The sequence below is a fragment of the Chamaea fasciata genome, unplaced genomic scaffold (genome assembly GCF_029207755.1).
Source record: "Chamaea fasciata isolate MVZ Bird 193981 ecotype frontalis unplaced genomic scaffold, bChaFas1.0.hap1 SCAF_18, whole genome shotgun sequence".
Classification (NCBI taxonomy): domain Eukaryota; kingdom Metazoa; phylum Chordata; class Aves; order Passeriformes; family Sylviidae; genus Chamaea; species Chamaea fasciata.
The window spans coordinates 6,344,217-6,371,541 of record NW_027094103.1 but is presented as its reverse complement, the minus strand read 5'-3'; positions in this window follow the sequence as shown (position 1 = coordinate 6,371,541).

The window sequence follows — 27,325 nt, the reverse complement described above, 5'->3', positions numbered from 1 at the left end:
GAAAGCAAAAGAGTTATGAACTCATTTCTCAAGCAGCTCATTTTTGCGTGACTGAAATAGCACCTAATTCCCCTTCAGTTAATACCACAAAACAACTCCCATGTCAAAACTAAAGGGAAGCATTAGCATATGATTCAAGTAACAGATTATAACTTCAGACCTTTTAAAACTTTAGTTCATGTGTCTTAACAAAACTTGCGAATTTGGACACCATAAAGTCCCTGCAAAAATGCTACCAGTGTCTGCTATCTTCAACTGAAATTACTTTTTAAAAAAAATTCTTCTGATGAGAACTTGGGCAGTGACCAGGACCCAGGACAGCTTAGCAACAGCTCTCCAAGCAGGCTAAGGCCTTCCAGGAGCAGGTGAAGGGCTTGTCATAGGCACTTAGGGAAGAAAACTGTGGGATCTCAGTCGAGCAAATTGGCAGGTCTGTCTAAGGATGGATGGTGCACCAGCACAGAGACACTGCTGAAGGCAAGGGACAGGCTTTGGCAGAACTGTGGTTGGACTCAGTGCTGTCTCCCTGCACCATGCCAAGGCCCTGACTAGCAAGGGCAGTGGGTGGGAACCAGGGTCTCCAGGGCATGTTGAAGGGCAAACACTCCCAAAAGTGGATGTTTTTACTCTTTCAAAGCCAGTGAAAGGCTTGTGGTTCCCAGGGCACATCTGACCCCCTGGGACAGTTCCTCACTTCCTGCAAACCAGGTGTCTGCATGGGGAAGCAGGATGCACCACAGCTTCAGGCTCTCCTCACGGCACTATTTAGTCACTGGGGTTATGGGAAATAGCCTGAACCATCCAGGAACTGACAGTGGACCCCATCCTGTTATCATGCTCTATGATGGCCTATCAGGAAATGATGTAAGTACCCTCATTACCCTCTATTTTATTTTTCATCTTTGTGAAGCATCTTTTTTGTTTAGTTTCAGCTGGCAGTAGGTGACCAATCGCAGTGCCCTGGCTCCCCACATCCTGCTGGGCAAGCTCCGCCGCTGTCCCTCTGAGAATCAGGCAAAGGATGTGTGTGTTTGCTGGTGTTTTTTCTTGCTGCCTCAGTGATGTTGCCTAGGTCAGGAAATAAACCTTTTGGGAAGGGGCAGGAAGGCAGGCTTTTACGAAGCTGCCTGTGTTGGATGTCCACAGCGAGATGGGCACCGTGCGTCAGCTGGGACAAGCGCTGTGAGAATGAGTTGACACAGCTCGGGCTGTTTTGATCCAGAGTGACTCCAGGTCACTGACCCCTTCCCTCTTGGAAACCTGCATCTGTCTGGAGTGACCTTTACAGCAACATTTTATATTTAACTTTTGCACTCTGCATCCTGCCCATGCTGAGAGGGGAAACTCCCTTTCCAAAGAAAGCTTTCCATCCTTGCAAATACATTAAATACTACTGCCAGTGAATTGCCTTCTGAGAGTTACACACTGAACTGCTAACCAGGGGAGAGCCAGTGAATACAGGCAAGAAATACACCAGCTTCGTGCCATTGTCTTTCCCTGCTGTGGTCACAAGCTCTTTGAGGACAGCAACATGGATATCATGGATATCATGGGTCTGACTAGCATCAGGCACCAGCCTGATACCTAGGAGGAACCCTCTTCTCTGCTTTTCCTGCTCTGAACTGCCCAACCAACAGCCAGAGAGACTGGTCACAGGGTGATTTTCTGATTTACAATGGGACTGTGGTAAAGTATTTCTAGCTCAGCTAAGAGCTGCTCTGTTAACTCCTAATTTCTCCCCTAATCTGTATATTTTTGTCCCAGCTATGGCATGGTCTGTGATATATGATGGAGAGCTTTGCCATTAATCATGTGCAAGTGAAAGTATAAACTGGTTTTATTAGTTTTTGGTGTGCCAGGTCACATAAATTAACAGGAGCATGTGTGTAATGTGTCCTGAGCAGTGTCTCCTACCTTTTCTGGTAAGTCAATATGTCACCCAGGAACTTCCTCTATCTGCACCAGCAGCAGGACCACAAACACTCTTGTGCTACCCTCGGGGTGACTTCTGCCTACACTGCTCTTGGGGCCTGCCTATCCCTGTGGAAGGGGTTTTTACTATGACTGAAGTGTATAGATGGGGGAAGCTCAGGCAAAGTGAGGTGACACAGTGGGTGTGCTGCCAGTGTGTGCAGCAGCAGGAGACCAGCCTGGATCTCTTGAGTGAGACTCGTGGGGCACAAGTGTGAGCCCAATGAAAACTTCCTGAAACAATTTCACTGCAACCCAGGATGCTCTTACATCTAAAACTCACCTACTCAGGACAAAGCTATGAAAGAAACAGTGGCTCGGCTCTTCATGGATCCAGTGCAGTTGCATTTCCTATGGTGCACTGTCAGTATCACTCCAAGGGCTTGGGTTTTCTTGGAAAGAAAGGGTGTAACCAATTCATTAGCTGACCCTGGCATCCTGATTTACATAGGATACTTCTGCTCTCTAACGCTAAAATAATAGTGGTGATTATAAACACATGAAGGAGAGGGGTGAGGGTGGTGAAAAGCACAGTAATCACACATGGGGCGCCGTGCTGACGGACGGGCTGTGGTTCAGGATCCCAGCTCTGGGCAGCCTGCTGAGCTCCCACACAGCGCGGGAAATCCCCCAGAGCAGCTCAGCAGCTTTCCTGCAGGAATTCAGCTGTCCCTGCAAGGGTCCTCCCGACACAGAGCTGGCCGCCATTGAGCAACAGAGAAAATATAATATTGCCTCTATGAAATGTTATCATCCAACTCTCGGATCACAGCCTGTGATCCTGCACGTGCAGTCTAGACAGCCTGTGTCTCAGACCCGCAGCTCAGAGCCCCTGGATTGGCAAAGCCAGGGCAGCTGGAGCACAAAGTGTCTGCACTGTTTTTGTGTACTCCTGGCCCTTAAAGGATGCAGAGACTGATCAGGTTCTCACACAGACTGGGGACTCATTTGGGCTGATCTGACCCAGACTGGCTGCAAAGCCCCTGAGCTTGGTCTGGTATCCTAGGTGGGCTCGCACTCTTTCCTCACCTCAAATATCCTCTCTTGATCTTATTTGGATACTCAGGTTTTGCTCAAAATACCTTCCATTCTTCCTAGTGCTATCAGAAGAACCTTGGCATGAGAACCAGATGTGGTACTTGCTCTCCTGGCACCCATTCACTCATACAGAGACTATTAATCCGTGCAGGAGTGTGTTATAAATTATTTGATCTACACGCAAATCCCAGAACCAGAGTGTCCTTTTTGGCAGCCTCTTCCACAGGCTGATGTGCAAAACTCTTTTACTTGAGGACTGAAAATGACTTGTGGGTCTCACATGTTCCATATGGACTTGTGGGGACTCTGTGTGAAAGGGATGCACAACACCAAGCTAACCTGTCCCTTATTTTGGAGAGCTGTCAGATCTTTCTCCTCCCTTGTTCCACATGAATGCAATTTTCTGGCTTGTTCCCATCACTCTGATGTTTCCAAAATAGCTGCAGATAAGAGTCCAATGACTTGGTTGTCATGCTTTTTAGAAGAGTTTTCACCATGATTTTTCTATTATTCTCTCATTTTGTTTTGCTTTTGTCTTCTGATTTTACTTGCTCAGAGAAGCAAAGTGAGAGGGGAACATATAGCTTTGAGGAAAGAGAGTGGTCAGACTCTAGACTCCTCAGTGCATTTGGACTTTTTCCCTTTTAATTTACTAACACAGAAATACTTTACATTTAGGTTACTACTGCCCAATGCATTAGCAAGAAAAAGACTCAGAATCTGAACACACTTACAAAGCCAGCACTTATTTAGGCAGGATGAATTAGACTATTTACTTTCTAATTGAAAGTTTTTACTTTCTAATTTTATTTCTGATGCAGACTAGGAACCCCCTTTCAAGGGAGAAGTAAGACTCCTTTTCTGGGTCTAAAAAAATAAAGAACTGAATAGTTCACATAGAAAGGAAGATGTCTTTCCTAACACCGGCAATTAGCAGTTAACTTTGAGGCACCAGCATTTCCAGCATCAATCCATACATAGTATATCCTGTATAGTGGTCTCTGCCCTAACTCAATAACTACCCTTCTCATAGGTGAAAATGTTTGTGTTCTTGATAAAAAATGACCATTTATTATCCTATGGAGGTCTGGTTTCCAGTGTATCTTTCAGAAATTATTCCTGTGATCAAATTGCCACAATGAAAAAACATTCCTTCTTACCATGTCCTTCTTCCTTTTGCCAATGGAAATAACTAACCCCTCATGTCCTTAAAAGGTCTCATGTAGGCCCTTTGGTAACTGGTTTGGGAATTATTCTTGCAATTTCCTAGCTACTGACTTGGCACTGCTGGATATTTTTCTGGTGCAGAAAATAAGAGTGGAAGGGGGTGCCCTTTCAGCAGGTAGAAGGGACTGAAGAGATTTTTGAAGAGTTACTTGGCACTTGCTCCAGTACTTAAAAACACTCCTGTTTCCTGACTGGGCCCTATTTTTCTCCTAAAAACATTCCCTGATTTGTGACCTACCTGCAGGTGCCTGGGTTTTTGTTGGCTGAGTGTCCACGTCCTGAAGTGACATCCACTATTTGAGGATTTGTTTCTTGCCTTGCAAAGACATTTAAATTTCCAGAGCCAGAGACCCCATGACCGTGGGCTGGTGACTGGGTTTGTTTTCACACACAGAGGAGAGGGGATGCTGCAGAATGACTGTTGCTGGAGACTCACCCAACTCTGGCAGGTGCATGGGTTGAGATCATGCTGGGAACTTGAATTGTTGCCAAGTAGGTGTGAGAGAGGATCATCTCATTTGTCCTCCTTCCACCCAGTTGTTTTCTGTCAGGTGTTTGTTCTCTCAGCTCACACACCAATGCTCTGAGCACCGCAGCCATAACCCAAACACGTCCTTCCCGTGCCAGAAGCTCGTATTTTCATTTTCACAACCTGCTGTGTCTGCTGGGACTTTTCTCAAGTTTTAACTCCATTTATGACTGAGCAAGACCGTGGCTTAAGCTTGAAAATACCTCAAGGCTCTCTCGGGACTCACTTTGTGTCTATTATGATCTTCATGGTCTGGGCATGGGGTGACTGCTTTGTGCCAGCTCTCCTGGTGATTTCCTGGCTGTCACTCTACCATTTTACCTGTGCAGGGGAGCTTGCAGCAGCAATTTCTGTTAACTTCTCTTTTTCCCTTCATAAATCCATGAGGAGAAATAGTCTCTCACTGTTTGCACCAGGCTTTAGATGAGCTACACACTCCTCAGTTCTGGGGAACCCAGGGCCCACCCAGATATGTTTGTGTTCAAAAATGAGGGCTGAATCCCTTCTGTTCAGTGTTGTGTCAATCCATCCAAATTCCCTCTGAAAGCCAGGCCAGAAACACTGATATGTCTCTAAAGAATTCCTGTCAAAACTGTCCCCAAACCTGGAAACCCAAATGAGACACAAGCTCCCTCTAGGAAGGATGTTGATACATGAAAGTGTGACACACAATGAAAAACGAGATTACTGGACAAAGAGCTCTGTTACCTTATTGCTTTGCAGTAAATATGGATTACGTGTTTTACAAATTTCTATTCTACTATCCTCTAACTCCCCGCAACAGGAAGACTTACTTTAATCAAACGGATCACACTTTCACTTGTTTTTCTAAGAGCAAGCCATCTGTGCACCGGGAAAGTTTTTATGGCCTATGAAAGAGTACTTATAGGTGCAAAATATCAACATTCCTGTAAAATTAAATTAATTACCTGTTGGGAACAAGGATTCCTTTCTCCCTCGTTTAACTGGAATTCCCAGGTCTGCCCTCCAGTTCCCTTCCAAACTGGGAACTCAATCAGATTAATCAGGGTGAAAGGCATTTCCGCTCGCTATTCAAAACATTGCAACTCCCCTTTGTCCTTATCATGAAGCTGTTCAATCACTCACTGCCACAGAGGAATGGGATTGGTTGGGGGACGAGGACAATGCGTGTGCTTCCCTTGACTCAGATCTACCTTCCTTCCCTTTAGAGTCACTGTAGCACCTTCTATTGCTTGGAACCCAAAACTAAAAGCTGCTCTAGAGGGATGAAATGAGATTATCCATGCAGATGTACTTGCTGAGGTGGAGTCTAGATTCTAATTTCACTGCCTCATCTTCCCTGTGTAAGAGGTCTGTGCTTCGTTTTTTGCTCTTTTTCTCTGAGAATGATTACATGACTCTGTTATCTTTATATTTCATGTGGCATCAGATATGCCACACAGTTTGCCATCACATCCTTTCCTTTTGTTTGAAAAGAGTGTATAATCCATTCATATCCAGCAGATAGCAACACTTTGGCAGGAATATGTTTAAAATTCAGTGATGAAGCATAAAGTGTAACAGATAGCATGATGTGGAAGGAAGAGATGCAAAATGGACATAGCTCTGCAGGAAACTGCGTAAATGTCAAGAAGCCACTTTAGTGTAGATCTTGGGAGAACTTTCCTTACAAAAATCAACTGATTCCTCAGAAAATGGTCTCTTCCACTTCCGAAAGCAATACACTCTCAAACGCCCAGCTGCCATTTACCCTTCTGAAAACCATTTTAAAGTCAGAGGAATTTCAGAAGCAGCCCATCTATCAATTATTTTAATCCCCTAACTATAAATATGGAGAAATCATAACCACAATGGTGGAATCCCTAGCAAAAGCCTTCCTAGCTGGTGAAACAGTTTAAGGATCTGGAAGCAAAGACTTAGTCAGTTTAGCTTATGCAGCTGACCATGTGCCCTTCCGGTGATAGCCTTCATGAGTGTCTCTAGAAAACCTGCATGTGAGAACATCAGCTGCAAAGAGGGGCTGACCACAGACACATCCCATGTCCTGGGATAACACACTTCTCCACACTGCAGCCTCAGTCATTGGAGAAAGCTCTCCATGCTCCTCACAGCAATTGTGATTTAAAGCCATTAGAAACAGGCAGAGACACAACAGATAGAGCTAGAAGTTATAAATTTTTACATTCTTACAGTTGGCTCTGGAGACTTTATGCAGTTGGTTCAGGAAAACACCTGCATTAGAGATGGAGATGATTTGCTGTGTACCCCAAGTCCCCAGTACAGAGCCCTTCCTTACAATCCTGTGTGCCACTGGTGCCAGCAGAGTTTTTAATGTCTTGGACAATGGATTTCTTTGTCTCACTTCTCTTGGAAGATGATAAGGACCCACCAGATGAGTGTCCTTTAGTTTTAGGATACCATTTAGCTTGAGCATACTCATGGTGATTGGTATCAGTATGAGTCCAGATGTACTCGTGGATCTGAGCTGGCTCAGCAGGAATTCCCTGCTGGGATGGTCTGACTGGGGAGTGGACAGTGAATGTTGGCATGTGGCTCACAGGAACTCGGCACCTTTAAGACAATTCTGTGGCTGTGTTCAGGCCAGAGGAGGAGTTTCCCCCTTTCTTTTTGTCCATGTGACACACATTGAAGGAGCCCTGAAATATTAAAATAAACAGAAAGCTTGACTTGCAGAACCTGTCTGCTAAGCCAGGAATCACATTTCTTGCTGCAGTTTCAAACCGCCATCCAGAGACTTGTAAAACATTGACAAAAACCCCTTTGCCCCCAGAGCTTTCAACAAAAACAACAGCCAGTACTCGCACCCATCCCTGAAAGAGCAAATACATTAGTCAGTTCCCGCTTCACTCTTCTTGCTTTTACCCCCACAAAAGGAGAACCTCTGAGCATAATCTCCTTTGTAATTTCAATTTCTTTTCTATTCCTGCTATTATAGCTGATTTAAGGATTAGAAGGCCCAGCGTGCCAGATGTGAGGGAAGCAGGCTTAGTGGGTGTAGTAAAAGAAATGTAAGGAAACCCCCTGATCTAAAGGCCCATTTCCTGCTCACTCCCATCACTGCCTGCTTTCAATGGGGAATGAGTAATCTCGTGCTCCACAGAGCACTGCCAGCTTGTGAAGTGGGGCAGCTCTGAGGCTGCCTTACTGCTGCAAGGTGTAGCGCAGGGTACTCCAGGGTACCCATGAGACAGAGACTCTAATCAGATTATAGATGGATCTAAGCAGATGTTACACGGATGCTGGCTCTGTAAGCTCCATTCCTCAGAGACACGTTGGACTCAACAGGCACCACACATACACACACAGGGACAGGGCAGGGTTAGTTTGTGACTCACCCAGGAAGTCTGTGGCACTGCCAGGAACTGCACACACGTCTGAAGGATGAGTGCTTATGCTCTGCATGGTACACTTGCCTGTTTCTCCAGCTACATTCTAATTATCTACAAATAAAATGCCTGTTGCTGCTTCTATTGTGATGAGAGGGACTGCCCTAAATGACTTGGCTTGAAAAAAATCTCAGTGAATAGAAATAATGAAGAATATTCATGGCTGAGGTTTGAGCTTCATCATAACCGAACAACTTTTTATCCCCTGACACTTCTTGGTACTAAATACATACTCAGAAGGATTCTGGAAATGTCTTATTTGACTGAGACACTTGTGAATTTATGTAGAGTTTTTAGGGGATGTTTTATGGAATATATCCAAGAGCCCTCTGTCCTTGTGTTTGGAGAGAAGGTTCAACTTATATGCCACCCACAGGATCCACCAACTATTCAGCTGAAAAGAAGAATTGAAGAACTGAGTCATTGTCAAAGGTGCTTGGTGTTCTTGTCTACCCTTTGCCCCTCTACAATCTTAAGTAGTGGGATTTGAGAAGGTATGTGAAGTGAAAAAGCAATTTAATTCTACATCCAAGCAAGCCAGCCAACACTATCCCACCCTTAGGACAACCTATTTCATAGAAGCTGCTGGCAGACTATCCCAGGTTAGGTGTTCAGTCCACAGTCAGCAGACAGTTTTGAACTGGGTTTTTTGGTGAAGACAGACAGGCTTTTTTTCCTCCTCTGGTTTTCTTAAGAAATACTCTGTGAGCTGTTAGGACACACAGATTTTGCTCATCTCAGAGTAAGGACAGCAGGGATAGAGAACATCCTCTTCTCACCTATCCACCCAGATGGACTCAGCTGGGGCTGCTGAGCAGAAGCAGTGCCCTAAGATCCCTTGATGCCGTCAGCCAAGGTGAACTTTGAGAGCAAAGTTGGGAAGTTTTATATACGCAGAGGAGACCTCCAGTCCTTCTGGTGAGAGAAAAGACAGAAAGGTGCCAGACAAGAGATAAAGCCTTTCTAAAGCAGCAGAGCAGGAAGGGGCAGCTGTCTGGGCTGCTGTGCTCTAGGTGACGGGAGACAAAACCATCCAAAACACCATCCCACGGATGAATGGGAAACCTTGTTTTGCCTTGGGGATGTTCACATTCAGTTTAAGAGAGAGGTTTGCTCATATGAGCCCCAAGGACCAAAGAGGCCAGGAAAGTACAGACTTAACATCTCAACAACTCACAGAGGAGGTGATAGAGAGATGGTGCAACAGAGGAAGGCATAAATTGTAAGCTTTTATTAGGTGTGGATGATAACAAAGGCGCTAAGCAACTGCTGTGTGCTTGGCATCCCAGGAACACTGACTCCTGAGCTGGCACCTGGGGAAATGAGCTCTCCAAACTGTAAAGCTCAAGAGCTTTGCTGAAAATATATGTCAGCTCTTTCTTTATCAAATGCTGCAGGAGATCAAGTGAGAGAATTTGTTTCACCTGAATCTGTAAATCATTGCAAAGTCACTGGGCTCATCTACACACACAGCAGGAGCATCTGGCTGGCTGGCCTCTCCAAGTGCTGGCTGAGTGCTTTGCAGCTCTTAGGCCACAAGTGCTGCGAGCAAGGTGTGAGGTGCTGAACTGAAATCGCCAGCTGACAACTTCCAGGGGAGCTTGGGAAGCTCCCTGCAGCCCGTTCCCTCTTACACTCTCTGACTCCCATGACCTCTCCACAGATGCGAAAATAGCACCTGAGAGGCCTGTGTGCAGAGCTGGTAATTTGTCCTCACCCAGTCTATTCCCCACCAGTATGCAGAAACACACATGGTGTGAGAAATGTTTCCATGGCATAAAGCCAGAGCCAAAACAGACAAAGAAATAATGTTTACCCCCAGGGCCTTTCTGACAAACAATAAAAAAGCAATAGAGTCAAGATAGATTACGCGTCAGCTAAAATATTACCTCTTCCTGCCAATTCTTATAAAAGGAGGCAAAGCTGCTCTTCATTCTGAACTAAAACTTCTGTTAAAATACTCAAGGAAAACAATCATTTAGACAGCATCTTTTTTTCTAGCCAATGACAATAATATTCTTGTTAAATCTTCATTGTGACAGTCTGCTTTATGGGATGCAGAGGCAGTTCGCTTTGACTACAGAGCCGAACGAAGGACTAGAGGACTTAAAGCCCGAGATGAACACTCTGGTGACAAGCAGGGCAATTAACTAATTCCACCTTCATCACATACAGAAAGCAGCTTTAGGTTGGTTGTTGGCTACTTTCTGCCCTGTGCAAAACCCACTTTCAAAGCCATCAAGGAAATGATTGCCACTCCGAGGGAACAACAAGCAGGAATGCCAGCCTGCCTCACCTGAGCCAGCAAACGGCAGCCAGCTCCTGACTGGATGCCTGTGCTCACCTGAATGGCTCTGAACAACATGGAGATGAATAGGCACCGTGTGAATATTTGATTCAATAAACTTGGCTCTGCTGTTGTGCGGAGGGTGAGGCATGTGATTTATTACTTACAAGAATTTGGACAGCCCCTGGCTTAACGTGAAAACACTGGCAAGTGTCAGGAAATTCATGAACTTTACACACATGATTATCAATGACTTGTATTAGCAAACAATTCTGGATATCCTCCCTTTTGCAACAATGCCAGTGGCTAAGCAGAGCAAAACACCTATGTGGGCCTAAGGAGGTAAATCACACACCATCATCTGCAAATAACCCACAGAGATTTATCTGTGTGACATCAGCAAGAGGTGAAGGCTCCGCTTAGGAGCAGGTTAAGAAAAAAGAGTTTACCCACTTCTGCAAAGCCTGGGTAAGTTTCCAACAGGCACCACCTGTAGCAGTGCTTGAGACATAGGAAGCCCTACCACTCTCCATTAAATTTGATGGGCATCAGTCAGAGGCTCTGTGGATATCTATGCCATAACATGAGCTGATAAGGGAGACTCATACCTTTCTCAGTGAAAAATATGATCAGACAGATGAGATAAGCTTCAGACAGCTTTCTTGGCTTGGCAAAACTAAAACATCCTGTTACAGAAAACTACTCTCTGCACTCAACAGAAACAAATTTTGAATACTGGGCTTTCATGTTGGTTATTGGATGGAAATACATGTTTCTGTGAGTCAGACTGATCCTACTCACACCTACCCATACTTGTCTAAACCCACAAATCTGGCAGTGGGACAAGTTGTTTATACCCAAGCATCTGTACCTAAAATGAAGAGTGCAAAGGCGTACATAAAGTACTTGATTTATAAAGTAAGATCTATTTTAATAAAGGTAATTGAAGCATGCAGTCCAGGGGAGATCAGGTAATACAACATCATGCTGTGCCCAGAGACTGAATATGAAGTTCTGCCGGAAGGACTTGTTTTGCTGTGAACATTCACTTTGGAGCTAGGAGATTGTTCAGATTTTAATGAAGTACTTTTTTTTAACTTACTTTTGATTTTGCTTAACCAAACCTATTCAAGCACAGACTGTAATGGAAACCAAGCCCCTCCAGTACAATGTCGCTTAAGAGTGAAATTAACTGGGATTATTAATATAACCACTCTTACCTGGGTGAAAGGGAAACTAAGAACAGCCTTTCAAGTAAGAACAGCAATGGAAAACTGAGAAACATATCCAGAAGTCATAAACCCCATTATAGCCAAGAAGGATGAGCTCCTCAGTCAGGAAGCACTCATTAATACCTATTTCTGTTCTGATTTTTAAAAGAAAGAAGGCATATTTCCCTCTCTCAGTGACAATGAAATCCTCTCTGGTCCATCAGAAACCAGGGAAAACTTTCAATAGGAAGCAGTCAGCTGCTTTAAAATCAGTGGAAGTGGAGCTGTATGACCTGCTACTGTTAGATTTAAGGAAATTTTGGAACATGAGGGAAATTCCACAAGACTGAAGAGAACTGCAAAAAGTGCCAACATCTGAACAGGGGTAGATGGAAAATCCCAGATGGTATTAACTCAGTTAATCAGCTGTTGATTCTGGGTTTGGTTGTGAAAAGCATCGAAGAATTTAAAGACAGCATGTTTTGTTCCAGTCAGCATAATTATACAGAAAATAGGTTCTGCCAAACTAATTTTTAAAATGAAATTACAAGCTTCATTAATAAAAATGCTTCTGATATAAAATAGAGAGTTTCCTATAAGGCATAAGGTTTATTTGCACGACACTGACAAAAAGACTGAGCTCTCAACAAAGCAGTGTAGCATTTCTTAAGTTGAATACAATTAGGGAACTGACAGAATGCAAAATATTTGTAAATTACAAACTGTGATGAAATGGGGCTGTTTCTGATAGCATCCTACCCTTGACCAAACGCTATCCAGTTTCTTTCTTAAGGATATTGAATGAAATGCAGATTTAAGAAGGGATAGCACTGGAAGTGGCTCAACGAGGGAATGTGGTACAGCACCAAGAATGAAACTCTGGCTTGTTTCATCAATATGCACTGAAATTTTACCAAATGAGAAATCAAACAAACAATGTGAAGACTGGAGGGCCCATTTCCAAGACATGAAGTTCTAAAAACATTAGAAGGGAACTGGGGAGCACAAAAGAATCAGTACAAAACTGTGGCTAAGAGCATTTAAACTCCAAAAGAACAGACTATCAGGGGAGATGAAAATTGTATTATCTTTGCCCGAGGAATTAGTGAAAACACTTCTAGAATATTCTGTCCTGCCTTGGATCTACTTTTCAAAAGGATGTGGAAAAATTTGGGATACACTCAAAAATTTATGGCTAAATGAGACAAGGTTTGGAAACTATGTCAGAAAACAAAGGGCTTGTAGAACATAATCTATGTAATTCATTGAGGAGAAACCTAGAAGAGACTTCAAGGAAAGCTGCAACTTTTTCTGTGCTCATTTTCGCTTGGAGTGAAACCAAATTTTAAAACCTGACATCCTTCATGAAATGGATCTCCTGATCTCTGAGCTGTTCTCATCCCAATGATCCTGAACTCTAACAGATCTTATGCCAAGGGTAACACAAAGCTGAATTTTAACTGGAGATTGGTTACATCTCTTTCTAGAGAAATCATTTGCTGGTGTGTACAGCTCCAGAATTACACACCCTGATGGCATGAACAAGTTTTTCTTGCACCCAGTGAGACCACGTGGCTGAGAAATGATTAGTGAAGGCAAGGCCTAAGCTGTAAGCATCCTGGGCTCAAATTCCACCTAAGCCCCTGCCTGATATTTTGAACCTGAGCAAGCATTTAACGCCCTCAGCCTCCAGTCCAGCTGTAGAACTGGGAAAAAATCAAGATCTTGCTGAAAACCAGATGTTGCATCTCAGCTAAGATTTATCTCCAAAAAGTAACTCAGTGAAAAGAACTGCTGGGGAATGCAGGCAAGTGGATGGATGGAGACTGTTGCAAATCCTGTAAATTCACACTATTCACACAGATACTTAGGAGTAAATGGGAAGAGGCCTTTCCCTGATGATCAGTTTACAGGAGTAGCATCTCCAGCCTCAAATCCACAGTGATAGCACATGCAGTGCTGCCAGCAGCCAGCTTTGAATTTTGTGGGCTGGCAGCCTGGAAAACCCCACTGCCCCAAGCAGAGGTGGTGGGCTGTAGGCATTTTCTCGTTCCCATGGTTGGAGGAGGCCAGTGAATCCTGCCACTGGAAAACCCTCAGTTTCAGTTCGTATTTATTCATGTGCTCGTTTTTCTTGTTTGGTGAATGTTGCTTGTCAATATTTAGTCACTGCTGTGGAAACAGCAACACACATGCAAAGGGAGAGGGAAAGAAAGGAAGGAAAGAACAAAAAGCAGTGTTTTAAGGCACAACCAATTTGGCTGGTTTTGCCCTCTTGTCTCAGGAATGTGAGTTCGTGTTGCCCATGTGCCTGCAAAGGGAAACAGGAATTGAAAAGGGAAGTGTATCAAACTGTTTACTTGAAACTTTGGGCAAGAGTGGAAGCCAGAATGTCTGGGAATCCCATCAGGCATCCTCTGTGCGTGCACAGCTCCCTGGAATTGCTGCCTGGGGCCAATGATGTAACAGAGCTGTTGTGTTTTCAACCACCTCGTCTTCTCACCAAACCTTATGGAGGTACCCTGAGCTCCTCTTGGTGGAGTTTTGTTTATCTGATCCTGGGGCACTGGGCAGGCTGGATTGGAGCTGAAGGTGGGCAAGAAGGACCAGAGACAGAGCATCCATCCATCCATCCCACTGCAGCAAAGGGGGAATGGAGCTCTGGGGCTCCTTCCTTCCTGTTCATATGCAACTTCCATTGAAAAAGCAGCAACAACAAAAAGAGAATACTCAAAGGACTTTTGTTGACAAGACTTATGAAACACTGATTACAAATAAACTTTTACCAAGTAATATAGCAAATTGCCCAGCATTTTAAAATTCATTTAAATTGCTGCTGATAATATGTATCTGCTGTGTAGTAAAACCAAAATGACATGGGAAAATACTGGATTTTAAATACAAGAAGAGACAAGGGAAAGTCCTTATGTTATGTATTTCAGTTACATTCAATTTGAAAACAAAAAAAGGAAAATGTGGTGACTGTGATCTCCAGAGAATATTATTTTCTTCATGTTTATCCACAAATTAAGGGAAGCCTTCTTCGGTTCCGTTGTTGGAAGTGGAAGAAGGATATCTAGTTGTGATTTGGAGGAAGTGCCATCAATACAGTGAAAAGTAGTTATTATATGTTGCACTTGGCAACGGGAACATCCTGAATAAAGATACAGGGATGTGCATGCAGAAACCTGAGGAAAGTCTAACCTGAAAGGGAGGTCATCTGGTACTGCCAGTTAGGGCTGCAGGGTTTGTTCTGCTCAGGCTCTAGTCTTTCAGTATGACATTGCCTGTTGTCAAAAAATGGCAAGTCTCACTGAAATCCTGGAGAAAAGGGAGACTGGAACACCCCCCAGGCTTTGGCAATAGTTATAGAAAAATTGTGTGTGTGTTTAGATCCTTGATTGCAAAAGAAAAATGGCATTAAGTTGGCACCAGCAGGGAATTTATACCTGTCGGTTTTTGCACAGGTCTGAAAATGGCAGAAACTTTCAACTTCTGCCAGGAAAGCATCAGCGTTCCCACACACAAAGCCAGAGAAATGATCTATCTATACCAAATACAAGAAATTTATTTTGATTTCAATACAGTCACTCTGATATAAGATTAATAGGTATGCAGAGGTTTGATATAACCTAAATGGGAAACAGTTCTTGGTATGGAGAGTCACATCTCCCGTTTCTGCAGTCAGACCAGCCTGTGACATATTAGCACCAACGTACACGTCTTTAGGAGACATATTTAAAAGCTCCATGAACTGATAATAAAAGTCTAATTTGACCCCTCAGGAGCTAGAACATTGGAATTGCAGACCAAGTGTCATTAAGTACAAGGCAAAAGCTGACCTGCAGTTTTGTCCTCCCCATGCCAGTACTCTCTGGATTCACACGATGGTGTTTGTCCCGTGGGCAGGGACAGCTCCCCCTGTCTGGGCCAAGTGAGGAAGAGACCCCCAGCAGCTGGCTCCAGCCCAGCAGTGCATGGGGCCTTTGATGCCAGGTCCTGGAGTGGCCTGGTGCCAAAGAGAAAGACACAAAACTGCCTGGCAGTAGATGTGTGGTGGGATGCCCTTTACATGGCCCTCATTGTGAATCTCATTCTAATAACTCAGGGTTGGTCCAAGCCTTTAAGTCCTTCCACAATTCAACAGTTAAACATAATTAAATTACACAAGTGCCAAGCAGCTTACAGGTCCTTCTAGGTCTAAAACTAGCATTTCTGAGTCCCAGGTCTAAGGTGATGTGTGGGTAAGGCTCCAGGCAGGTATGCATGGGCAGCAATGAGCCCCTTGTCTGCTTTTCCCAGTGGCCTTCTGATTTTCATGAAGAAATTGCAGAAGGCAGCTTTTTGGTTGCTTTGCCATGTTCTCATCCAGACCAACAGTATCCTTTCTTGAAGAGGGTGTGTATCTTGTGCCAGGTCCACACCATGAATGTTGAGTACATGCAGTCCCTTTTGAATCACAGGAAGTATGTAGGCTTTGGAGATTATCAGCCCATTATTAACATTTCAGAAAAATATAAAGTGGTTTCCGCTTTATCTGTTTACTCTGTGGCTGATAAAATATTAACATTTTTCAACCTCCACTGAATAATCCCTGGTCCCCATATTCCCAGACAATATGGTGTGTGGCTTAAATGGATCACCCCAAATGAAGCTGTTTCTCTTGGCTACTGTCATACAGGAAGCTGGTGAGAAAAAGGTTGTTTGCTCAGGATTTAAGCATTTAAAAAAATTTATGAAAAAGTGATGCTGAGGAAAACATCAGGCAAGTAGTAAAAGTGCTTTGCATGTGTGCAGCTGTTTCCTGGACATTTCTTTCTATTGCAGAGGCACTTGGTTCACAGGAAATTCCAGCTCACATACAATGCCAGTCTCCCCAGAAAATGGGCTCTGGGCTCAGCTGTATTGATCTGCTTTGTGCAACTGGTGGTGCTGGCAATTAGCACCATGTGCACACTCACAGGCACCAGAGACTGTTTTGATTCTAAATGGTTTCTAGGAAATAATAGTAAATTTGCCTCCATCTGCTTTATAGCAAGGCTGTTGTTTCTCATGGTTAGTTTTAGACCTGCCCAGATTAGATATTGGTCCAGATATTACCACCTTAGCTCTGTGGGCAAACAGCTGGCTCTGGGCTTGTGCTGAGTGGAGTTGTGCTTTTTGGTGAGAGCTCCAGCAGAAAGAAGCAGAACTGCAAATCCAGAGGCTGATACACAGACCAAGGGTCTCACATCAGCCTTCTCTATACATCTAGAATTTGTACCAAGTTTAGAGGTCCCGAGAAATCCATTGTTTCTACCACCTACTCTTTCTAGACTGTTTTTCCAAGTGTAGAATAGTGACAACACAAGATGGGTACAGACTCCAGCAAGCCCAGATAAACTTTACATGTTTAGCATTTTCTGTTGGATAGAAACCCAAACATGCTGCAAGCACTGCTATGGCTCATCTCATGGCAGACCCAGCAATGTTTAGTTCTCATCCGGAGGTGCTGGGAGCAAGACAAGTGCGAGCAGGGTTAGCTGGAGTTCCCATTCTGCTGAGTTGGCAGAAAGCCTCGTGGCAGCAGATGCAGAGGACCTGAGATGATAAATGGACTTTGGAAAGCAACCCAAACATGTAGATACAAATTAGTATTTAACATACAGTTGCTATTTGCAAATTATGCCCTTGTGATTTAGCTCTTGAATGAAAGCAACTGTGTTAGCTGAACAAACAGTAGCAGAGGAGGCTGCAAAAATGCAACTCCACTCCCACCCACAGCCCTGGTGAGCCTGTGGGCCAACCTGCCCATGTGTTCACATGAGGCACACACACCCCTTCCCAAACAAGCCGTGAGAGCCACCCAGGTTTGGTCTCTTCTCCCCCTCTACCAGGCACTTTAAGCCACGTGAGCTACCCTCAACCAGCCACTAGCCCTGAGAAAGGACCTGAGACTGTAAGGAAAGGGCTGGTGGCAACCTGCACTGTGAGCATGCAGGTCGCCGGTGAAGGGGAGACAGGAGCTGGGCTGTTCGCCAGGTGCCTTGGCAGAAGACGAGCTGGGTCACTATCCCATGTTTTTAACAGGAAGTGATGTTATGGCAACACATGAATCATAAACAGTTTGACACCAAAAGGAATAAGCCACGGTGGCCCAGCACCTGAGCACCCGCCCCTACATCCGGAGTGACACAGTGGGCTTGACGCAACAGGCCGAGCTCTGACGCGTGCTGGGAACGCTCAAAACCCCACAACTCCTCCAAAGCTCAACAATCACAACCAGACCCCCCCAATGTGAGTCCCAGTGCTGAGAGCCTGCACTGCACCTGGGCCACTTGGAAGGCCCCAGGGCAGAGGGGATGAAACCAAGGCCAGGGAGCACAGGGCACCCTTGGGGTGCAGTCAGCTAGTTAGTCTGCAAGGGGTTGGGACAGCAGAGCCCAGCTAAGGAGGCTGCTTGCCTCCAGCAAATATGAGGAGCTGGTGGGCAGCTGCCTCCTGCCATTGTTCCTGGCACAGCGTGCCCAGATGAGCTCTGCACCAAGTGTGCTCTGCAGAACCTACCAGGAGCAGCACAGCACACCATCCTCCTCCTGACCCCACAGCAGCGCTGGAGTTTGGAGGTACCAAAAAGGTGGTGTTACTCAGTGGCCTACATTTTGCAGGTCAGGTCTTTCCCAGCCAAAAAAAGAGGAAAAGGATTACATTTCAAAATAGTTTCCCTTCCCTTTGGAGTGAGAAGTCAGAGGTAGAGCCAAACAGCTGCTACTATACATGATTTAAGGAGATAAGAAGCAGCAGCAAGAGGGAGAGACTGGGATTTATAGTATCAGCCCTAAAAATAGTTGTTAAGAGAAAGCCTAAGCCTGGCAAAGCCTCCCTGGGAGTTGCCCCATACACATTGCTAAGCTCAGCAGATGGCATCTAGCGGGGAAATTTGCCTCTGAAGAGTTTGTCTCCACCATCACCACTTTCACCCAAGATGCCACTTTACACTTGAGGCCAAAGTGGCTCAACTCCTTGTGTGGATGTCCCTGGGAGACAGGTCGCACTGAAATAGGTTGAAACAGAGCTGTCAGCACGGCAGCTCACACAGGCTTATAAAAATAAAGTACAACCGAAGCCAATAGAACTTCCTCTTCAAGCATCTCTGAGCAAGGAAATGACTTGCCCAAGCAGGTTGGTGGCAGACACTAATGTGGAGAGGGGCTCTCTAGGCTGCATTCGAGCCGAACTCGAATGACATGCCCAAGTTGGCAACCAGACCTGGAAAGATCGTCTGCGTGTCGAGTCTAGCCCTCTGCAATCACAGACAACCGTGTCATATAAAACCATTTAACTTTGCTAACTATGCTGCTCATCCCTTCAAACCTACCAGGGGTGTTTTCAGACCCTCTCTTGTCTACTGGCGTCGTCTTTGCTTTCCTTGCTAAAATGAAAGTCCCTAGGGCAGTGGGACCAATAAACACACATTCCACACTCAATGAGGAAAGCCCATCTGCCCCAAGAAAAGAAATAAATATAAAGACAAACCCTAGTGAGGCTGAGATCAATAAGTATCAGAGCTGTCAGCTCTTCTGCTGGAAATGAGCTTTCTACTTGCATTTGCACTGAATGTCACCCACAGGCAAAAAAGACACTGGTACTGTTGCACAGGTATGTATTATGTATTCTACACTTGGAGGAAAAACATGGCTTTAAAAAGTATCTGGTTTAAAAGTTGCTGGGAATTTAATTTGCTGTCCAAGAAAAAAATCTTTTCTGGTTTAGCTTTTTTTAAAAATCAAAATAATTTATCTTTAGGGATGGGAGAGGAGTAGCTACTTTTTAAGGGAAAGGTTAAAATAAAAAGATGCTGTCTCTGGGGATTTCCAGCTAGATGCAAAAAAGTCTCTTTTCCACTAAAAGGTAAAATGTTTGATCCACTGCTTGTTTGGTTGTCTCTCCCTCTTCCCTCACTCAGGATGCTGAGCACCATGTAAGCCCAGTCCATGCCCTGCCCTGGCCTGGCTCTGCAGAGCATGTGACAGTGTCCCTGACACGGCTGCACACTTTGTCCTCCCTGCCGGCACTGGCAGAGGCACTCTCAACACTGGTTTTGCTCAGAATGCCCACGTGCTGTTTCTAATAAAACCTGATCTCCTTCCTTTTGATGCAGATGACAGGAACTGGTCCTGGTTTAAGTCACCCAGCCAGAGAGCACACACCACAACTGGCCCATGATAACTCTGGAACTGGAGAGAGGGACTCAGGAAGCAATAAATCAACCGTGCTGAGTTATGACAGCGGTGACAAAAGAGTGGTTTCTCCTCCAGCAAGCCCTGCTGAAGGTCCTTGCTCTCTGAAGGCACTGTAGGGGCTGGGCAGGCGCTGCAGTGGAGCAGACAGTGTTTATTTGTCCTATAAGCACTCTAGAAACAACCAGTGCTGCTGTGGATCGTTTACATACAAGCTGAAGAAACAGCATCAGTAACACTTAAAAATTAATTTGATAATATTTTGAGGCCCCACTGAAAGTTTGTATGTCATTACACTAGGAATATATAGCTTCCTAATAGGATCTGATTCACTCCTAAACAAGGAAGATCACTGAGGAATAATGGAGGCAGCCAGGACAGAGAATGGTGGAAAGATGTCCAAGGTCACACAGCAGCTTGTTGGTTCACCAGTCCTGGTTCAGTGCGTTATTTGCTGCTCCTTACTAATCCCTCTATCATTATTCACACTACAAAAGTATCTTTGAAGCCTCTTAAATACTATTTGACCATTAAATCACATGATGGAGCAAAGGCAGGATCAGTGAGACACAGGGAAGCCAGGAGCTGTGCCTTGAAAAGCTACATCTGGTAGAAACAGCCTGACTTGCAAATGTGTTCCCAGAGGAGGTGCAAGCCTGGTCCTGGCTGGCAAACATCTGAACTTCTCAAAAACTTTGAGCAACCACATCCAACAAATATAATTTTTCACTACAGCCCCACAGTACTCCCAAGAAGGAAGCACTGTGACAGCAGTTAACTCATCACCCACTGACTGGGCAGGGAAAGGAGCTAGGACTCCAGGCTGAATTTCTACTGAATTACCTTCCTACCCTGATCAAGTAACAAGAAGCCCACATAGTGCTGTGTGGCATCAGAAGCTTATCTGCACAGGGGGTCTGGGTGGAAACACTACAGAAGAGGGCCTGCACACAGATACAGAACTGTGTGGCTCCTAGAACTCAGAGTGATCCCCTCTGCACACCCCTTGCTGAAAACCTGAAGGGTCTGGGCCAGTGTAAAACACGCCCTGGCCAGGCTGTACAGAGCATGGCTCCCTCCAGGGGCAAAGGCAAACAGACCATTTGTTCAACTTGTCTAGATTGTCTACAGACTCCACAGCAAATAGCTAAGCATGCATCTTGTAAAAATGTCATGTCCCCCTGTGTACAAGAGATTTCTCTGTGATATTTGCTCAGACCGAAGGTAAGGTCACACCAGTGAAACAAACAAGAAAGGAGAAGGAAGTCACATAAAGCAGTGAAGATTAAGGTCCCACTCTGCACTGGCAAATGGAGGCTGTTGGATATGGTCACATCACCTCCCTCCCTCTCTTCATGCATCAAGTTATTTGTGGCTGAGGGAAGGGACCATTTTAACACAGAGCCTGCCAGGGAAGCCTGGTCTCAGCCTGCAGTGTGTGTTGTGATCTCTTGGCCACACAGGAATCTCTTGTGGAGCAAGGAGGTTAGGATGTGTCTTGTCCACCCTGGTAAAGGCTATTGTGTGCAAATCTGTGCACAGCACACCAGAGCTGGGAGCCCCTCCACTGTCCGGAACAGCTTTCAGAGGGGGGATGGATGGTGCTGATCTCCTGGGAAAGGTGGCAGCTTCTGCATCTGCAAGGGGGAGCTGACCAAAGGCTAGTGAGGCTCTGCAGACCAGGACTGCTTTCCATTCCTGCTGCTCCCATTACAGAGATTCTTCTGCCACTGGGACGTGGATTCTCCCCTTCACTCCTGTCTGCTCTACAGACAGTATATGATAAATTGAAGATATCTGACGCCACAGAGAAATTTCCGAGGTGCCATAAAGCCCAGTGTGGGTTACGTGTTGGGTGAATGTTGGTGACAAAAGAGGTGTAAGGGAAAAGTGCTGTGGTTTGGCAAATGGCAGATACACAATGTGTAACTGACCCCAGATACACAATGTGTAACTGACCCCAGACACAAGTGGTTCCATCAATTCAGGAACTTGTTTATAAATAATTTTAAAAGCAAGCACATGGGCAGATAGAGATGTAGAAGAGGCACCTCTATCCCTCAGGAACTGCTGGCTCCTGTCCATGGGATTTTCACAGAGCACTTCTATCTCATTAAAATCGTTTCTTCATGGGCCATGAAATGATTTTCCATGCATGGAAAAGGTTCGTAATGCTCCCAGCTCTGAGCAAAGGAACACACTGAGGATGGATGGCTTGGAGAAGTTGACATTACACCTGGCCCCAAACAGAAAAATGGGAGCAAGATCAAAGCTGTCAACTCTGTGGTACCCTGAAGGGGGATGCTGAAAAAACCAGCCTCAGTGGCAGGATTTGGGATCACCAGGCAGGCATCACTTATCCAGCTCTGGCTGACACAGTCCAGAGAGCAGCTGCAGCTTGTTTCCCACAACAGAAACCCCTCCCTTGCCTCGCCCTTTACCAGCATTTTTGGGTGAGCCCTCCCCAAGGAGGGAGCACTCCCAGCTGCCTCAGCAGGGTGAGAGCCTGTCTTCTCCTTGGGGTGCCCCTGGCTTTGAGCCCCCTGCGTGTCCCCTTGGGCTGGGGGCTGGTAGTTTTGGACACAACCTGGGGCAGGGGGGGGAGCTGCTCCAGACTCAGCCTCTCTCCACGCCTTTCAGCCATCTCCACTGCAAAGCCAAAGGCTGCTTTGCAGTGCCCTGGAGCCGCAAAGCTCTTGGGGCCAGTGCCTGGGCCTGGTCTTCAGCTGCTGAGGCTCCAGGAGTCTTCAGCCCTCTGGAAAAAGGAGTCTAAACGCTGCTTGTTTGGAGGAGACACAGGCCGGAGGAGTGCCTCTTCCCCATTCCTGATGCAAAAGGATGCTGATGCTCACTCCCCTGTACTGCTTACCAGCCCCTTTCTCCCCCCTTCCATCTCTTTGCTCCTTCCATCTTTTCCTTTTTGAGAGGGTTGGATTAAAAAACACAAACACTTCTGATCAGCTTGTAGTAAATGAAGCACAGTATTTTTGCTTCGAGAAACTTTGGAGAGGCTCACACAAGGCCACAATTTGGGTTTCATTCCAAAAGCCAGGCTACAGAAACCCCCGCCTTGTGATCATTTTACTGATACCTAGGTTACTTCTTCCCCCTCTTTGGCAGGAGGCTGCAGCACCAGAAAGTGTCAATTTACTCTCTCTATTGGGCCAAGAACATCCCTGGTACAAATTTATTGCTCTTAATAGGGCTGGGCCTTTAATTCCTAGCACATACTTGTGAAGAATTTTGGCTTGTCACTGAGGAGTAGAAATTCTTTTCCTCTCTACAGGTACAGGCAGGTCCTCCTTTTGCTGAGGGCCCTGCACACCCCGAGAAGAGCATTACTGCAGTGCTCCCATAAAGAGGATATGAAAACCCCATAAGCACCTGCCTGTGCTGAAAGCTAGCAGCAGAACGGCTGCTGTTCAGCACATGGGATTTTTTCTTCTTCCTTTCCCCCTTTTTATTGCTCTTCTACTAGTTGAAGTGCTACTGTGGGATCAATCTGCTCCCTGTCCCTGAGGGAATTAGACGATGGAGTAAAAGGTTCTTATAATGAAGATAGGGCATTTTTGCCATTAAAGTCACTAGCAGCTAGGACTAAGGTTTCACACAGATTTTATGACTTCTTCCCATTTGTAAAGGGATCTGACTAAAATGCTTGTCATGCTCAGCTGACTGGGGTCTCTGCCATGCTCCTCTGTGGACAGTGCTGATCACTTGTGGGTACCTGTAATAAAAAAGGTCACTATTCTTACAGAAGAAAATGATGCTAACTGGAGGTCCCAGGATGGGGACTTGGCAAATCTGTCTCTTTCTCTAAAAATCCCTTTCTGTGGCTCTGCATGCCTAATGATGTTTTGTGTGTACATCTGAGAGTCTGCACAGACACTGAACAAACCATTTGCCTGAGGCCTTCATTTCATGGGTACTCTGTGAACTGGTCTCCAGATAGAGGAGGTTGCAGAGGTTAAATAGCTAGTTACAGTACATAAAGTTTATATCCACTGTGACTAGATGAAGCTTTTCCCTTCTTTTAAGTGCCTTTCTCTTTATGGAAAAGAGAAAGATGACTGCAGTCACATCCCAGCTTTTCAGCATAATCCTATTTTAATGGTAATAACATACAAAATCCTTCCTACTTTACATCCGAACACCTGCACTGCACTTCTGTAGCAGTGAGAGATGCTGCTCAGCACGCCAGGGAGACTTGGCAATCTGTCTGACCTAACACACCTAACAGTCTCCTATTTCAGACTTCTAGTGAGATGAGCAAGGCTAAACACAGTGGAGATCCAGAACCTGTCCTAAGAAGTTGTGTTCTGCAGGTATTTTTTCCTTTCTTTTATCAAATGTATACAGCAACAGTGTCCTTCCTGCTGTGACTTAGTTTTCTACCAAATTCCATAGAGAAAGTCTTTGGAAGATGGTTGATTGCATATTTCATTTCATAAAGTTAAGAATACTTCATCAAATTAAGAAAATAGCATTGCCAGATGCTCCAAGCTGGTCCTAATGGAGCTGCATAGTCCCAGGCAGGTAGTGCCATAATTTCTTTCTCCACCAGGCCAGGAAATGGTGTCTCCAGTGCCAGCTGGGTACATCCCAGGAGGAATGATTCCTCCAGAGGCTCACTAGTTTGGTGACCTGTTCCTACCCACCATCTTGTCCTGATTTCCTTTACGGCAGAAAGTGAGGAATTTTTAAATGACTCATGAGATAGTCAAATCTAATTTCAACCTTGATGCAGTCAGGAGTTCCTACTGACCATTTTCAGCCATCTCCTCTGTGAAAAGTGGGAGTTTTTTGATCATGATCCCCCTGTGCTCTGCCACAGGCATCTCCCAAAGCAGTGGCTGTGCATTGGACCATCACACGCTCTCCTCTGTAAATAGATGTGAGGAAGCAAAGAATTGTGAGGCAGGAAATGGCCACTTGGTCCAATGAGCCTGGCCCTTTAAGTTTATCTCAAACGCACCTCCTTGCTTTGTCTTTGCATCTGCAAATCTCCTTTCTCCTCATAAAAATGTCTAGCTGTCTCTTAAACCCATTCAAACTATTTGCTTAAATGACCTAACTTGGCAGCAACTCCACAACATTTGGGCAGGCCTGAGTGACATAATGCTGCCAGAATCCCCTGTTTATTTTTCATGTTGCCTGCAATCCTGCCATACCGGGCTAGGCTGTAGCAGATAAACAAGTCCTGTACAGCCCACAGGAACCATCCATGGAAAACTCACAGCTACCAGAAGTGGCAATGCTGACTCAGCATCCAAAATGCTTCCCATGAAATAACTCAGGAGCTGGCCTCCTTGGAGCTTGTGCTCATGGAAAAGCCATCTCTGGGTGGAGTTCTGAATTGGCTTCAGCCTGTGTTCAAGAACAGATGGGAGAGTTTCAGCCATTCTCCCATCTAAACTTCTCCTCACTAAGCATATTGAAGCATCTCCTGTTCCCAACTGGCAGATAGCTAATTTTAAACTTACATACAGTGAAGCAGTAAAGATTTTGTAAAGATTAGATGGCTTTTCTGCTGCTTGTAACTCTTCTTAGGAATGACATTCACTTGCTTGTTCTAACTCTAGATGAGCACTACCATTTGGGTCACTCACCATGGTTCCTTCCTCCCTGGTGAAAGACCAGCTTCCCCCATCTGCTCAAACCTAGTGTAACTCTGCCTCCCACTGGAGTTTCCAGTGGATAATTTGCTTTCCTGTATCTGTTCTTAAATTGCTGTTACTGATGCTGCTGAACACACACTGCTCCACAAGGGGCAAGTTTCAGTGGACGCAGCTGATGCTGTGAATTTATTCCTATTAAGCCCACTCAGTGCTTTTCACACATTTTTGCTTGGCAGCACCCCCAGTTCCCTACGTGGGACTGCACACCTCATAGCACAGTGAACTGAAGCCAGGGAGGTTGTCATCACATTTTCCTAGCTACCTTTCCTGCGTCCTGGGGAAGATCCCAATCTGAAAATCATAATCACAGAATAAACTTTTATCAGAGGATATGGATCCTCATTCACCTGCACCATTACATGTGTACCAATGGTTACACATAATGCCTAAAGCCTTAAAGTCACTGAAGTAAACACTGCAACATCCAGCCTTCAGTCTTCTGTTGCAGTTCATACTCTGGAACATGTTGTGAGCAGCCAGTATTGTTCTTCTTCATCAGCTGCCTGAGCAATTGTCAGCTGAACTGCAGCAGCAGGAAGGCAGGAATAAGAACCTCCAACTGTAACTTTTCCATATACACTGCATTCCTAGGTTACAAAATAATCCTACATATTCATATAAATGTAGCCTCACTAAGGCAAAGGGACCACTGATATGAAAACTTATCTGGAATATTAGGATCTCTTCAGTTCTGGTTATTTTCAAGATTCTGTAAATGGCTGGCACATGGAAAAATTCCTTTGGTCTTGATATAAATCCCATTCTCATAAACATTTGAAAATCTCTTATTCCGATTTTGCCAATAAGAACAGACATTTAAAGCATGTAGAAACAGAATCAGGTTTTTAATGAGCCTTTTTGCTCCTCTCTAATTACTTTTAGTAGCACTTTAAATGACAGGGTTCCTGATGGAACCCTTCTGCAATTTCTAAGAGACTATTGTGATTTGATTTTTTTGTTTCATATATTTTGAGCACTGATCGTGTATTTTATATCTAATGTTGCTATCTGTCTACAGCATGTGCCAATTTGTTTTTTTCTTCCTGTTCTTGGATGCACCCATGCCTGGTAAGACAGGAGGCCAGATCCTGCTTTCCCTGGAAAGCTTAGTTCTAGCTCATTTAATTTGATCTGTAATAAAACTTATTTTCCATTTTCCCATCTGACTCCTTCAACCGTTTAAGGCCCCTATGTGTACTAGGTTGTGCTGACTTTCGATGATTTCTTCATCATCAGTCTGTGCACAGAATGTTCTGTATTCAGAGAGATATATGCAACAATGCAAAACACATTTCTCTGTTGAAAAGTAAATCCCAGTTTGTGAGAGACATTCTTTACCATAACATCAAGCTTTTCCCAGAAACTGCCTTTCATTTCACCCTGCATTTGGATTTCCCATTCACTTCGCCCTGCCTCTTCCTTAGCCTGGCAAAGCTCAAATTCCCTCAGCAGCTTGATATCAACTAATACTATATCAAAGGCTGTCTAAACCCCAATCAACTGTGCATAGGGGGATATGAAAGCTCTCAAGAAGACTAACAACACATAGCTGGGAGTCCGCTGCCACAAGCCTGAGCAGCCCCAGCCTCCCCAGATCTTTCCCACAGTTGGAGAGCTGCAGCTGGTGCCACCCCTTATACACAGCCCAGCCATCCCAGGATGTGTCGCTGCTCCCCCGTGTGCAGCTGTGGCTGCTGAGCCAACGGGCACCCAACCGAGGCTCACACACTCTGCCAGCTCATTGCACTCACACAGCTGGAGATTGCACAGAGAACA